The 15,202-nt window shown below is 48.7% G+C and overlaps 1 protein-coding gene and 1 long non-coding RNA gene across 5 annotated transcripts in view; one reads left to right on the plus strand and one right to left on the minus strand.

Moving 5' to 3' along the window:
- Window positions 1-3,830: 3,830 nt before the first annotated feature.
- On the minus strand, window positions 3,831-8,101 carry LOC139181642 (uncharacterized). Its single transcript, XR_011565429.1, has 2 exons — window positions 7,993-8,101; window positions 3,831-4,342 (listed from the first exon to the last, which is right to left on the minus strand). It is a non-coding gene; the product is annotated as an uncharacterized lncRNA (long non-coding RNA).
- A 334-nt stretch (window positions 8,102-8,435) lies between these two features.
- The window catches only part of NLGN4X (neuroligin 4 X-linked), a 391,254-nt gene continuing 384,487 nt past the window's right edge, over window positions 8,436-15,202 (plus strand). For 2 of the 4 annotated variants that reach the window (XM_070785160.1, XM_070785163.1), the window contains exon 1: window positions 8,436-8,566. The gene's annotated coding sequence lies outside the window, so the exon portion shown is untranslated. Of the gene's footprint in view, window positions 8,567-9,370; window positions 9,480-10,585; window positions 11,154-15,202 lie in introns of those variants that run through there. The other 2 variants (XM_070785161.1, XM_070785162.1) reach the window with 2 other exon arrangements.

Here is a 15,202-nt window from a genome sequence, read left to right on the forward strand (position 1 = left end):
GTTGTGTCTGACTCTCTGTGACCCCATGGAGTGCAGCACACCAGGCTTCCCTGTCCATCACCAACTCGCAGACCTTGTTCAAATTTATGTCCATGGAGTCGGTGATGCCATCCAACCATCTCATCCTCTGTACTTGGTCCTCCTTGGAATATTTCGTACCTTTTCATTGCTATTATATTTGTGACAGTAGCTGTGATTGATGATCATTGATGTCACTTCTACAACTCGCTGAAGGCTCAGAGGCTAGAGAGCATTTTTTAGAATCAAGTATTTTTTAATGAAAGGATGGGCATTTTTAAAGACATAACCCTATTGCATAATTAACAGACTACACTCAAAGGTAAACATAACTTTTCTGTGCGCTGGGAAATCAAACCATCTCTTGACTTTATTTAGACATTCACTTTATCCTGGAGGTCTGGAACGGAACCTGTAGTATGTCTGAGGTACGATGCTGGAAGAAGGAAATGGCAACCCACTCCACTACTCTTGCCTGGAAAACTCCATGGATGGAGGAACCTGGTGGGCTATAGTCCACAGGGTCGCAAAGAATTGGACACAGTTGAGCGAGTTCACTTTCACTTCATTTTTATAATTCTGGGGAAAGATTTAAGGCGGGAGGAGAAGGGGTCGACAGAGGATGAGATGGTTGGATGGCATCACTGACTCAATGGACATGAGTTTCAGTAAGCTCTGGGAGTTGGTGATGGACAGGGAGGCCTGGTGTGCTGCAGTCCATGGGGTTGCAAAGAGTCGGACACGACTGAGTGACTGAACTGAACTGAATGCCTATATATTCCCATTGTCATTACATAAATACATTAAAATTATATATGTATATTTTAAAATACAAACTTACACATAATATATAACACCTCTCTATTATATAATATTATGTGTGCATGCTCTGGTGTGTCTGACTCTTTGTGACCCCGTGGACTGTAGCCCTGCCAGGCTCCTCTGTCCATGGGATTCTCCAGGCAGAATACTGGAGTGGGTAGCCTTTCCCTTCTCCAAGGGTTCTTTCCGACCCAGGAAATGAACCCAGGTCTCCTGCATTAGGGGCAGATTTCTGTACTGTCTGAACGACAGGAAAGCCCTACCAGTCATATATATATGCTGCTAAGTCACTTCAGTTGTGTCGACTCTGTGCGACCCCATAGACGACAGCCCACCAGGCTGCCCCGTCCCTGGGATTCTCCAGGCAAGAATACTGGAGTGGGTCGCCATTTCCTTCTCCAATGCACGAAAGTGAAAAGTCAAAGTGAAGTTGTTCAGTCGTGTCCGACTCTTAGTGACCCCATGGACTGCAGCCTACCAGGCTCCTCCGTCCACGGGATTTTCCAGGCAAGAGTACTGGAGTGGGATGCCATTGCCTTCTCTCATATACATATATATATACACACACATATATCCCCTCCTTGTCCTCCCCGCATCCCACCCCTCTAGGCCATCACAGAGCACCGAGCTGAGCTCCTTGTGCAATACAGCAGGTTTTCACTAGCTCTCTTTATGTATCTGTATGTGTTTTACTAAATGAACATGGAGTGTTGCTGCTTCTTGCACACTTTTTGGTGACAGAATCCTTTCTTCATACAGCTGTCCATGTAAGTAGATCTGGTCACAGTGTTCCTAAGAAATTCCAACAAGACGATTTTTTTTTTCTTTTTTCCTTCCTTCCTTTCTCCCTTTCTCTGTCCCTTTCGATTCCCCCAGCACAGCTCATGGGATCTCAGTTCCCCAAACTAGGGTTGGAACCCTTCCCAAGGTCTTGAAAATGCCCCGTCCTCACCACCACACTGCCAGCAACTCCCTACCCTTGTTTCCATTCTGCAACTTTGAATATATGCAGAAGTTTCCGTATTTTATTATATGCAAAAGTTTCCATTCTGCAACTTTTATTATACCTTCAAAGGTTCAGGCCTGGAAGGCAGAGCCTTGTGGATGTCCTGTATTGTATATTTCAGGCAATAGGCAAGATTGTTTCACCAAAGGGGCGGAGCCAGTGTGAGGGAGCCCAGGAAATAGAGCACAAAGATTAAACCGGAAGGATTCGATTCAACATGGGGTCAGGTCTGCTCTGGTCTGTTGCAGTCCCTTCACAGCTTTCTCCTTCATTTCCACTTCCATGGATCCCTGTGAATTCATGCATCACAGGTATTTCCACAACTTCAGCTACTCTTTTTTTTTTTTTTTCATTTCTAATGCTGTTGGCTCCCTTATCCACTGGACTGTTTGTGTCTTCTGAAATAAATGGATGGGTGTTACTCACACACACATTTTTCCTTCTTAGCGTTATGCTTGTGCTCAGGATACACTTGATAAATTTATAAATAAATCAGTTAATTCACACTTTCTTGGCAAAGCCAATGACTTTCGGGCCTGCTGTAAGCTTTGTGTTTGACTTGAGGCTCTGCTTCTAAACTCCACCTTAGGAAGGATGTATGTTTGTGTGTATGCCTGTGTGCATGCATTCTTAGTTGCTTCGGTTCTGTCCGACTCTTTGCGACCCCAAAGACTTTAATCCTGCCAGGCTCTTCTGTCCATGGGATTCTCCAGGCAAGAATACTGGAGTAGGTTGCCATGCCTTCCTTGTTTATAACGACACCTCTGTATATATCTATATTTTCGTATCTGAAAGTGGCTCAGTCGTGTCCAACTCTTTGCAATCCCATGGACCATACAGTCCGTGGAATTCTCCAGGCTGGAATACTGGAGTGGGTAGCCTTTCCCTTCTCCGGGGGAATCTTCCCAACCCAGGGATTGAACCCAGGTCTCCCACATTGCAGGCGGATTCTTTACCAGCTGAGCCGCAAAGGGAAGCCCTTTGTATCTGAAGTTACATGTTTTACTACTTTGGAAGGAAAGCTATTATTGACGATACTTTTATTGGATCTTAAATATCTATTCAATGATAGAAGAAAATAAATATGTATATAAATCATATGTAAGTTTCTTCTATTATTAGATTGTATATCTATTGTGTACATATAATGTATTAAATAAGTGATCAAAATAGTAAGTTCTTTATGCATATGAGATATACAGCTCTTTTTGGTAAAGGGTGTTTTCATGCATATTATCTCATTAGCCATCCCGAGGGACCCACAGGAGAGCTATTTTAATCTCTGTTTAAAGGATCTATTCCCTAAAGTTCACCGACCCTAACAGACTTTCCAGTAGGTTACAGCTACCACAGATCACACACTTGATCTTAAACTGGGTCCCCTAAGTCAGTGTACATCACCTTTCCCTCTACTGGCTGTGTCGCCCAAGTGTCTTTCTCTGAAAACTTGTGAGGAATCCCTAACTGTGCCATCACACCGAATATGACAGCAGATGGGATTCGGGAGCACGTGTGAGCATGTCATAGGGATAGGAGACATCATCTTTTTCCTCCAAGACATAAAGCCATAGGTCTACAAAATTAGGTTATTAACAGAAGCAAACGTTTATTTACAGCATCTTACATGCCTGAGCCCTGTATCAGTTATCACAAGGATATCATGAGGGGATTGCTTTCATCTGCTCCACGTCACAGAGGCAGAAACCCAGACAAAGCATCTTGGCACACGCCCCGAAGGTCACAGGCCACTGGAACCCTAGGAATCGAGTTTGGGAATCTGTGTGCAGCTTGCCACAACACTCTACAGCCTTCTCCACCTTGTGGGCAGTAAGCCTCAGATATCAGTCAGTGGACAGCCGACTCACCTCAACCCAGCGATGAAAACCAGGTCCTATCAACAAGCGTGTAGTTGGCTGGAAAAGATGAACTCCTAGATTGCAAAAGTGAAGAGCGACGTTTCAAAGTACATGACAGACGCCACCAGTGTCTTCAGTACTTTATTCATAAGAACCATTGCGTATTTTATTCATCAGAACCATACATTCTTACGTATAAGAAACAAACCCCAAAAGGGATTAATATTAGCCCATCACCTGGACAGAAAACAGGTTTTGTCCTTTACGGGTCTTCATGTTCATTTTGTTATACAGATGGATACAGATAGCTATCTATGTATCCATCTGTGTATCACTGTATGTATATAGGTATCTATCTATCTCTCTGTCCATGCATCAGTCCATCCATCTATCCAACCTTCCATCTTTCTATCCATCCTTCTATGTATTATCTATTCATGCTTCTATCTACATGTCATTGCTTCCCAGCAGCTCCGTAGATAAAGAATAGGAGACCGGAGTTCGATCCCTGGATCGGGAAGCTCCCCGGGAGAAGGGAATGGCAAACCACTCCAGTATTCTTGCCTGGAGAATCCCATGGACAGACGAGCTTGGCGGGCTACAATCCACGGGGTCGCAAGAGTCTGACACAGCTTAGCGACTAAAGAGAAAGAAACAAAGACAAACCCAACATCATCCAGAAACAGTAACAGGTTTCGTCAGTCTGTTTGCCTACCCAGGTATCTATCTATGAATTAATCTACATGTCACTGCTTCCCAGTACCAAGCAGAAATGGTAACATACTTGTCAGTCTGTCTGCCTGTCCATCTTTGTATCTATCTATGGCTATGTATCTATGTGTTGATGTATGTATCTGTCTGTGACCGTGTGTATTTATCCGTGTGTTGGTCTGTGTCTCTGTCTGTGACTGTGTATGTATCTGTGTGTTGGTCTGTGTGTCTGTGACTATGTGTGTGTATCTGTATGTTGGTCTGTGTCTCTGTCTGTGACTGTGTGTGTATCTGTGTGTTGGTCTGTGTCTCTGTCTGTGACTGTGTGTGTATCTGTGTGTTGGTCTGTGTGTCTGTGACTATGTGTGTGTATCTGTGTGTTGGTCTGTGTTTCTGTCTGTGACTGTGTGTGTATCTGTGTGTTGGTCTGTGTATCTGTCTGTGACTTTCTGTGTTTGTATCTGTGTGTTGGTCTGTGTGTCTGTGACTGTGTGTATGTATCTATGTTTTGGTCAGTGTCTCTGTCTGTGACTATGTGTATGTATCCGTGTGTTGGTCTGTGTATCTGTCTGTGACTGTGTGTGTATCTGTGTGTTGGTCTGTGTGTCTGTGACTGTGTGTATGTATCCGTGTGTTGGTCTGTGTATCTGTCTGTGACTATGTGTGTGTATCTGTGTGTTGGTCTGTGTATCTGTTTGTGACTGTGTGTATGTATCTATGTGTTCATCTGTGTATCTGTCTGTGACTGTGTGTGTATCTGTGTGTTGGTCTGTGTCTCTGTCTGTGACTGTGTGTATGTATCTGTGTGTTGGTCTGTGTCTCTGTCTGTGACTGTGTGTATGTATCTGTGTGTTGGTCTGTATATCTGTCTGTGACTGTGTGTATGTATCTGTGTGTTGGTCTGTGTCTCTGTCTGTGACTGTGTGTGTATCTGTGTGTTGGTCTGTGTATCTGTCTGTGACTGTGTGTATGTATCTGTGTGTTGGTCTGTGTCTCTGTCTGTGACTGTGTGTGTATCTGTGTGTTGGTCTGTGTCTCTGTCTGTGACTTTCTGTGTTTGTATCTGTGTGTTGGTCTGTGTGTCTGTGACTGTGTGTATGTATCCGTGTGTTGGTCTGTGTATCTGTCTGTGACTATGTGTGTGTATCTGTATGTTGGTCTGTGTATGTGTCTGTGACTGTGTGTATCTGTCTGTGACTGCATGTATGTATCTTATGTGTTGGTCTGTGTGTCTGTCTGTGACTGTGTCTAGGTATCTGTGTGTAGGTCTGTGTGTCTGTCTGTGACTATGTGTGTGTGTATCTGTGTGTTGGTCAGTGTCTCTGTCTGTGACTGTGTGTGTGTATCTGTGACCGTGTGTATTTATCCGTGTGTTGGTCTGTGTATCTGTCTGTGACTGTGTGTGTATCTGTCTGTTGGTCTGTGTGTCTGTGACTATGTGTGTGTATCTGTGTGTTGGTCTGTGTATCTGTCTGTGACTTTCTGTGTGTGTATCTGTGTGTTGGTCAGTGTCTCTGTCTGTGACTGTGTGTGTATCTGTGTGTTGGTCTGTGTGTCTGTGACTGTGTGTGTGTATCTGTGTGTTGGTCTGTGTGTCTGTGACTATATGTGTGTATCTGTGTGTTGGTCTGTGTATCTGTCTGTGACTGCGTGTATGTATCTTATGTGTTGGTCTGTGTGTCTGTCTGTGACTGTGTCTAGGTATCTGTGTGTTGGTCTGTGTATCTGTTTGTGACTGTGTGTATGTATCTATGTGTTCATCTGTGTATCTGTCTGTGACTGTGTGTGTATCTGTTTGTTGGTCTGTGTGTCTGTCTGTGACTATGTGTGTGTATATCTGTGTGTTGGTCTGTGTGTCTGTCTGTGACTATGTGTGTGTATATCTGTGTGTTGGTCAGTGTCTCTGTGACTGTGTGTGTGTATCTGTGACCGTGTGTATGTATCCGTGTGTTGGTCTGTGTATCTGTCTGTGACTGTGTGTGTATCTGTGTGTTGGTCTGTGTGTCTGTGACTATGTGTGTGTATCTGTGTGTTGGTCAGTGTCTCTGTCTGTGACTGTGTGTGTATCTGTGTGTTGGTCTGTGTATCTGTCTGTGACTGTGTGTGTATCTGTGTGTTGGTCTGTGTGTCTGTGACTATGTGTGTGTATCTGTGTGTTAGTCAGTGTCTCTGTCTGTGACTGTGTGTGTATCTGTGTGTTGGTCTGTGTGTCTGTGACTATGTGTGTGTATCTGTGTGTTGGTCTGTGTATCTGTCTGTGACTGTGTGTATCTGTCTGTGACTGTGTGTATGTATCTTATGTGTTGGTCTGTGTGTCTGTCTGTGACTGTGTCTAGGTATCTGTGTGTTGGTCTGTGTATCTGTCTGTGACTGTGTGTGTATCTGTGTGTTGGTCTGTGTGTCTGTCTGTGACTATGTGTGTGTGTATCTGTGTGTTGGTCAGTGTCTCTGTCTGTGACTGTGTGTGTGTATCTGTGACCGTGTGTATTTATCCGTGTGTTGGTCTGTGTATCTGTCTGTGACTGTGTGTGTATCTGTGTGTTGGTCTGTGTGTCTGTGACTATGTGTGTGTATCTGTGTGTTGGTCTGTGTGTCTGTCTGTGACTGTGTGTGTATCTGTGTGTTGGTCAGTGTCTCTGTCTGTGACTGTGTGTGTATCTGTGTGTTGGTCTGTGTATCTGTCTGTGACTGTGTGTGTATCTGTGTGTAGGTCTGTGTGTCTGTCTGTGACTATGTGTGTGTGTATCTGTGTGTTGGTCAGTGTCTCTGTCTGTGACTGTGTGTGTATCTGTGTGTTGGTCAGTGTCTCTGTCTGTGACTGTGTGTGTGTATCTGTGACCGTGTGTATTTATCCGTGTGTTGGTCTGTGTATCTGTCTGTGACTGTGTGTGTATCTGTGTGTTGGTCTGTGTGTCTGTGACTATGTGTGTGTATCCGTGTTGGTCTGTGTATCTGTCTGTGACTGTGTGTGTATCTGTGTGTTGGTCTGTGTGTCTGTGACTATGTGTGTGTATCCGTGTGTTGGTCTGTGTATCTGTCTGTGACTGTGTTTGTATCTGTGTGTTGGTCTGTGTGTCTGTGACTGTGTGTGTGTATCTGTGTGTTGGTCTGTGTATCTGTCTGTGACTTTCTGTGTGTGTATCTGTGTGTTGGTCTGTGTGTCTGCGACTGTGTGTGTGTATCTGTGTGTTGGTCTGTGTGCCTGTGACTATGTGTGTGTATCTGTGTGTTGGTCTGTGTGTCTGTGACTGTGTGTGTATCTGTGTGTTGGTCTGTGTGTCTGTGACTGTGTGTATGTATCTATATGTTCATCTATGTATCTCTGTGTCATCGCTTCCCATTACCATCAGTCAGGAAACAGTAGCACTTTAGTCTGCCTGACGCCCAGGGAATCGCTACCACCGCTGGCGCTCTCGCTCTCGCCTAGCCCGGCAGGAAAGGGTTAAAGCTGTTTGCAAATACAGCGGCACGTTTGCCGTCTCCGAAGGGTGCCGGAGGAGCGCAAGAAGCTCTCACCTCCCCCCCCGCCACCCAACCCCCGCGCTTCGGGCACTGGGGGCCCGGGGAGACGCGGCTCACCTGTTCCACCACCCCGGCACACCCGGGGAATCTCTCCGTTCCAGCTGGTTTGCACTGGGATTAGCTGCTCTTTGCAAGCGCTTTGTAGCTGCGGATTTGGTTTCTGTAGTGACGGGGCCGACTGCGGAGATCTATTGGCTGCTGGCTTTGTAAATTTCATTCAGTTTGGTCCAATAGCAGAGGGCGAGCTGGGAGCCATCAGGACCTTTCGCTTCAATCTCTCTCTCTTTCTTGCATCCCGGGTCTCTGTCTCTCCGTACAGAGCGCTTATTCAGACCTCACGTTGCCCTTCGAGCTCCGCCTGCGTCCCCGTTTCTTCCTGCCCGTCAGACTATTTACGCCACAAACACCGAATTTTCCTGCCAAAGGCCGGGGTCGGTGGTCCTCGCATTCCTTTGGGGACGTGGGTTGGGGGTGGGGGACGGTGTGCAAATCTGGTTGGGATTCGACAGAACCCCAGGCGGCTGGACTTATACACATCCTCCTGAATCATAAGCATCAGTCAGGGTTCCCTGGAAAAATCTGGATGCCTAACAGGAACACTCAGAACCGATGCGGCTTCTCCACGGCTGAGGTAGGTGCCGTTTTAAGATACACGTCTCTGGGTTATTTTTCATTTAAAGCCCCCTCCCCTCCCCCCTTTTTTAACGATTGGACTCGTGTGTGCATCCCAGAAAAAGATGCTAGTAAGCCTGATTGCTAACGTTTGCGCTTCACTTCATCCGATATTTTTTTAAAATTATTTTTTCCCTCATTTTGAAAATTTGAATAGGACTTTCATCTGTCGCTCCATTTCTTAGGTGTGGGTGGGAGTGTGGACATGCATGTCGTCTGCCAGCTCCGTGCACATCTCGACACAAACGTTATATTATTATTATTATTTTTCTTTTGACTTAGAAAAATCGCGATATACCACCGTGGGGTTGGAAGCCTTTTGGCTGCAGTCAGCTGTTTGAACGGCGCCGGGGCCGTGTTTGCTGTTTACAAAGTAGCGCTGTGTTACATACAAATAAACAGAGAAGAGTGTGGCCGAGAGAGGAAGGGGGAGAAAAAAAAAATATATCTGCAGTACAGGGAGAGAAAGACCGAAGCGCTAGCTCTCTGCAAAGCGGGACTGGTGAGGCAGCCTGGAGGACTTAATGGAAACTGTGAGCAGCCACGGCCTTTTTTTTTTTTTTTTTGCCTTCCTCCTTCTTTAAGGAAAACTGTCAGCTGCTACCTCCTGGGGTGCATTTTATTTTATTTTATTTTTTGGGTTAACCAGGGAGAGGGGGAAAAAAAAAAAAAGCAGGCTTGGCTGGGTTTGCATTAACCGATTTTCCTTTTTTTTTTCCCCCCCTCCCTTCGTTCCTCTGCTGGCCTTGAGAGCAGATGACGGGCTTGTGTGATGCACTGAATAACGCGCGTGACTGATTAGGACCGGGCTGGGGTTTGCTGGGCAGCGACCCGGGGCGCGCTGGAGACCCCGGGGTGAAGACGGATTGATGGTTAGCTCCGCGCGGTTTCTGCCAAGCTGGGGGGGTGGGGGTGGGGGAAGAGGGGGGCGGGCTACCTGCACCCCTCAATCTTCTTCCCGTGCGTGTGGGCTGGGAGAAAAAGCCAGCGGCGAGAGGTGGAGGGTGTTGAGGGGAAGCGAGTCGGGGGCGGCTGGTGGCGGGGGGAGCTGGTCTCACTGCTTCGGGGAGCTGGGTTGGGGGGGTCTGGCCTGGACCTGTGCGAGGGGCACGCGGCTCCCGCGCGCAGCACGGTCCCCAAGGCTGCCCGCTTGGCCCCAGGAACCACAAAAGTTGCTTTAGCAGCGGGCACCCGCGCGGGGCGCTCCGGGCCGGGGTCTCGGGTTGGGGGTGCGGACGGACCCCATCCGAGCCCCTTGGAGGACCCCGATTCTCTAGAGCAGAGCCCACTCCCCCGCCCCCCATCAGCACCACCACCACCACCGCCGCCGGGCGCGCGGCGGGCCAGCCCTTTCGTCCCAGGTAGGGGCTGGGGGTCTCGGGAGTCTGTGGGATCTGAGGACCACCCCCACAGACTGGGGCCCACGGAAGCGCCCCACACCCCGACCTAAAAGCCGGCGGCTCTCCTCCCACCCTCCCCTCCCCACGCTTTCAATCCGATTTCGTCCCGACCACCTCCTCGTCCCCCCCACCCCGCCCCGCAACAGCCACCCCCCCCCCCCCCCCCAGCCAAGGCATTCCCGCGCGCCTCGGCCTGGTTACGCCGCCACCTCCAGCGGGCGGAACTGGTGGCCAAGACCCGCCGCCTGGGCGGGGTGGGGGGGGTGGTGGCTGGAGATGGGGCGGCGGGGAGGGGGGTACCCGGAGGTGGGTGAGGGGCTGGGAGAGCCTGGCAAAAAGCAGCCCCCTCCCCAAGGCGGCGGCGGCGGCGGCGGGCCGCCCCCCGGGCCTGCGTGGCCGGACCTGCGGGCGCGCGGGGTGGGGACCGGGGCTGGGGAGGTGTTGATGGTGGTGGTGGTGGTGGTGGTGGGGCGGGGGGCGGGTGTGCGCCGCTCGGCTGTAGACGGTGCGGGGGGGTCGCGAGCTCGAGGAAGGAGGAGAGGCTGAGGTTCCCCGGCTGCAAACCACCCCCCCAGCCCCCAGGCACGACAGTTGCCTGCCCCCCTCCGGCTCCCCAGGACGCCCGCCGCCTCCTCCCGGCGCGCACGCATCCTTCCGTCTCCCAGACGCGCCCCTCTCTATTCCCCCCCTCCCCGACCTGGACCCCCGGCTGTTTTCCTCCCGCCGAGAACCCGGGAGGCTCGCCTTCTCCCCTCCAATCCTCCCGGGCGGCCTTCCCGGGTTGCGGAGGTGGGGGGGGGGTGTTGCACCTCCAGATCCGGACGCGGGTACCCCGCGCAGCCCTGGGCCCGGGCGCACCATTCCGGCGCCTCTCTCTCTCTCTCACACACACACACACTTCACCCGATCTTCCTGCATCGGCGGGGTCCCGGGGTCCCCGCCACCACCACCCCTCCCACCCCCTCCCACCGGGGGCCCGGCCGGGGGACCACCCTGGGAACGGACGTCCGGCCGGGAGGACTAGGGGCGCTCGGACGACGTCCTCTGCATCTCTCCCGCCACCCCTTTTCTCAGCGGGGTTTGATTTTTTTTTTTTGGCTGCGGGTTTCCTCGGCTTCGGACTCATTCCTCGGAACCGACCAGCAGGTGTGGGCCTCTTTAAAAAAATATATATTTTTTTTTACTTTATTTCTGGAGCCACCAGGTTGCTATTTTGGGGCTGGCGTGGGGGAGGAGGGCAGCAGGCAGCGTCTCGGGGGTCCGGGGTGGGGGTGGACCCCCCCAACCCCATAACCTGGAGCTGAGGCTGGCATCTCGCGCGCGCCCCGGCTGCGCGCGTAATGTATGAAAGCCGGAGCGCGGGCGGGTCCCTGGGCGAGCCCGTCTTTCAGGTGGACCCAACTTAAGAAATTTGGGGTGAGGGGTGTCGGGGGCGGGGGGCGGGGGGGGGAGCAGCGAAGTAAGCAGGTGCTGTCCTTGCGAGCAGGATCCACAAGGGGGTAGTGTGGCTACTTCCTTTCATTTTGATTTGCCTTCTTTTTCTTTTTCCTTTCCTTCTCTTTGGTCAGTGGGGTGAAATAGCTTTCTGTGATATCCTATAGTTTTGGAAAGGATCCACTGGCCGGCCCGGTTTCCACCTTCTGAGCGCGTTCCATTTTCCCCGTGTCCCCATGCGAGGTGGTGCCGACCTAGCATCTTTTCTGAGTCAGGCTTGTCCCCTGATTTGAGGAACAGGACGCAGAAGGAGGTGGGGTGGCGGAGAGAGAAAAAGGAAGAAAAAAGTTTGGGGAGACTTAGTGATCCTCACGGGGCCGATTTTCCAGTCCGTGGAGGTCTCTGCAGGCCAGAACAGAAGCGCAGGCGTCAGGCACCGTCTGCTGGGCACCTCCTTCGGCTAGAAATGAAACGACCGGGGTGTCGAGACCTGACTTCCCGGTGGAACAAAGCAACCTCAGCTGCTTGGGAGAGCGCCCTGATTTGAATGGAGATGCTTTAGCGTTTTTCCTCGGGGCTGACGGAGTCAGGGGAAATGGTTTTGATGGCCCCGAAATCTGCATGTGTGTGGGGGCACATTGGGGGTGGGGTAGGGACTGGTTGCAGGCCTCCCGTCCGCTGTTGGGAAGAGGTTACTAGCGATCTCGAAAATACTCCGGGTTGGTCCCCGTGTTTGAATGCGACACAAGGTGTGTGTCTGGGAAGCCGGGCGTTTGTGGCACATGGTTGCATTCATCGTTTATGTCCAGATTTAAAATAAAATTGAATTTTAGAAACGTGCCCCGATATTCAAAACAGAAGCGTCTCACAGAGGCCTCTGCAAATAATTTTCTCCCCCAAGATGAGAACCTCAGTATTGTATTACCCAAAGAAATGTAATTGACAATTTTTAAAGAGTATTTTCCTTGACATGGAAGAAAAGAAAAATGAGGGCCAGGATGTAGCAAGTGGAAAATTACTTCATCAGTTTTAAATCACTGGATTAAAATGACATGTTAAATTTTTTGGAAACCAGTATGATTTCGAGCGGGGAGTTAATGATCATTGCTTTTTCATAATAACGGCCGTGCTTTGATGCTGTTTGCAAGGCGTTTTGACATGTTTTTCTTTGGTGGAAGAATTGTTAATGTTCCTTTGTATTTTTTTTTCCCAAATAAAAGAATGCTGAATGTACATTTAGCCCTAAATCCAGCTATCCAGGTAATTTTTTATCCCAGTCTTAAGAATAGGTAACATGCTCCATAAGTGAGGAACTGCTCCATAAGAAGCATAAAGCAGGTATGATCCTGTGAAATTCACAAGTGAATACATGTGCAGAATTGTCAAGTTATTTCTTTGGCCTGGCATGTAGACCGACAGCAAGTATATGGGTGTTTTTCTTTTATTTTTGAACTTGGCCTTTTCATTTTTTTTTTTTTTCCTTTGCAGTAATTTGTGGAAAGCTTCTGGTTTCCATACAAAGACTAGAGTGTTTCCTGTCTGTCTATACACATTTTGTTGGTTTCAGAATACGCAGGCAACTCTGTAAGAACCCTTTAGAATATTGGGCTTTGACGCCTGGACCACAAAACAAAGACGCAGAGACGGTTCTCACAAAAGTAAATATTCAAGTGCCTGGAATCTGGCAGGGGGCTCACCGGTCTTCCGTTTTAATTGGTACTCCAGATTCTGAACCTTTGTTACAGCCTGGGTATTGTGGACTGTACAACCTGTAGACAGAGTTTATGTGATTCAAATGAAGCGACCCTGTGAAAATATTTAAAGTCCTTTAAATGCCCTCACTCTGAAGACAGGCTTCTCTGATGAAAACAGATTTTAAATCCCAAACTTGATGACAGTTGATTTTTTTTTTTTTGGTATGTGAAAGTCAAGGGCAAGGACCAGATTTTTAATATATCAACCACGACTGTATTCTTTCTGAATATTCTCCATCCTTCACAGCATGCCTTTATTTTCAAATGAGAGAAATATGTTCAGCTTTAAATCAGTTCCTCAATTAAAAAAAAAAAATTCTGGATGCCGTATTTTTTTTTTTCCAGAAGTGACACTTCATCGTCTGCTTAAGGACTTTAAAAAATTTCTGAGACAGGCTATGCCTTCTAACGTAGCAACAGCTGATTTCTTCAGCGTGTCAGCTACCAGTTTCAAATAAAATATTCCGCTTATGTGCAGAGATGGGGAGACAGTGAGGCTCTCAAAACTGAGCCCACGTGGTTGTAGGCAATTAGGTCATCTGTTGTGGCCTGTAAACCATTCATGGGCCATTCATGGCACGAATATTTTCCAGTTTTGTAATTTTTTTTTCTCTCTAAACAACCTACATTTGGCCTTTCAAAGCCTCTTCTGTTCTTTGTTCAGTGGATGGCAGGATGGGAAATCCTTCCTCTTATTTTCTTGGAGACGGGCAGATTAGTGCAAATGAATAAAGGAGAGGGGGGAAAAAGTTGTGGTTGCTGTTGTTCATTTGCTAAGTCGTGCCCGAATCTTTGCGACCCCATGGACTGCAGCACAGCAGGCTTCCCTGTCCTCCACTCTCTCCCCAAGTTTATTCAAACTCATGTCCATCGAGTCAGTGATCCCATCCAACCATCTCATCCTTTGTCGCCCCCTTCTCATCCCACCTTCGATCTTTCCGAGCATCAGGGTCTTTTCCAATGGGTCAGTTCTTTGCATCAGGTGGCCAAAGGATTGGAGCTTCAGCATCAGTCCTTCTAACGAGTATTCAGAGTTGATTTCCTTTAAGATTGACTGGTTTGATCTCCTTTCGGGACAAGGGACTCTCAAGAGTCTTCTCCAACACCACAGCTCAAAAGCATCAAATCTTTGGCACTCAGCCTTCCTTATGGTCCAGCTCTCACATCCACATGTGTCTACTGGAAAAACCATAGCTTTGATTATATGGACCTTTGTTGGAAAAGTGACGTCTCTGCCTTTTAATGTGGCGTCTAGGTTTGTCATAGATTTCCTTCCAAGGAACAAGCATCTTTTAATTTCGTGGCTGCAGTCAACGTCCGCAGTGATTTTTGAGCCCTAGGAAAGAAGTTGGCAATTTATAGGCTGCGAACAAATATCTAGGCTGTGAGAAGGATTTATGTCTGCGGTGGGCATATGACACAAAAATGAAATAAAAGGCTCGTAAAATCGGTGCCCGAGTGGAGAATATATCCAGGCCACTTGGGGCTCTGATTTCAAACTTAAGACATTGACTGTTGAGAGCAACTGCCCTCGGTGTGCAGGACTCTGGAGCGCCCTCTGCCTGTGGATATGGGCCAATCAGTTTCCAGAATGAGTCTCTGAATCAGTCCTGAACGTTCATTGGAAGGACTGCGGCTGAAGCTGAAACTTCAATACTCTGGCCACCTGATGCAAAGAACTGACTCTTTGGAAAAGACCCTGATGCTGGGAGAGATTGAAGGCAGGAGGAGAAGGGGACGACAGAAGATGAGATGGTTGGATGGCATCACCGACTGGATGGATGGATGTGAGTTTGAGTAAACTCTGGGAGTTGGGGATGGACAGGGAGGCCCGGCGTGCTGCAGTCCATGGGGTCACAAAGAGTTGGACATGACTGAGCGACTGAACTGAATCTGGTCCAAACTTCCCCTCCCTGCTCCCCAGAAGGGATGCCTGATAGAACAGAAACCAAACCTCAGCAAACATAAAGTATACATTTTAAGATGAAGTATTATTGAATTGATTCC

The sequence above is a fragment of the Bos indicus genome, chromosome X (assembly GCF_029378745.1).
Source record: "Bos indicus isolate NIAB-ARS_2022 breed Sahiwal x Tharparkar chromosome X, NIAB-ARS_B.indTharparkar_mat_pri_1.0, whole genome shotgun sequence".
Classification (NCBI taxonomy): domain Eukaryota; kingdom Metazoa; phylum Chordata; class Mammalia; order Artiodactyla; family Bovidae; genus Bos; species Bos indicus.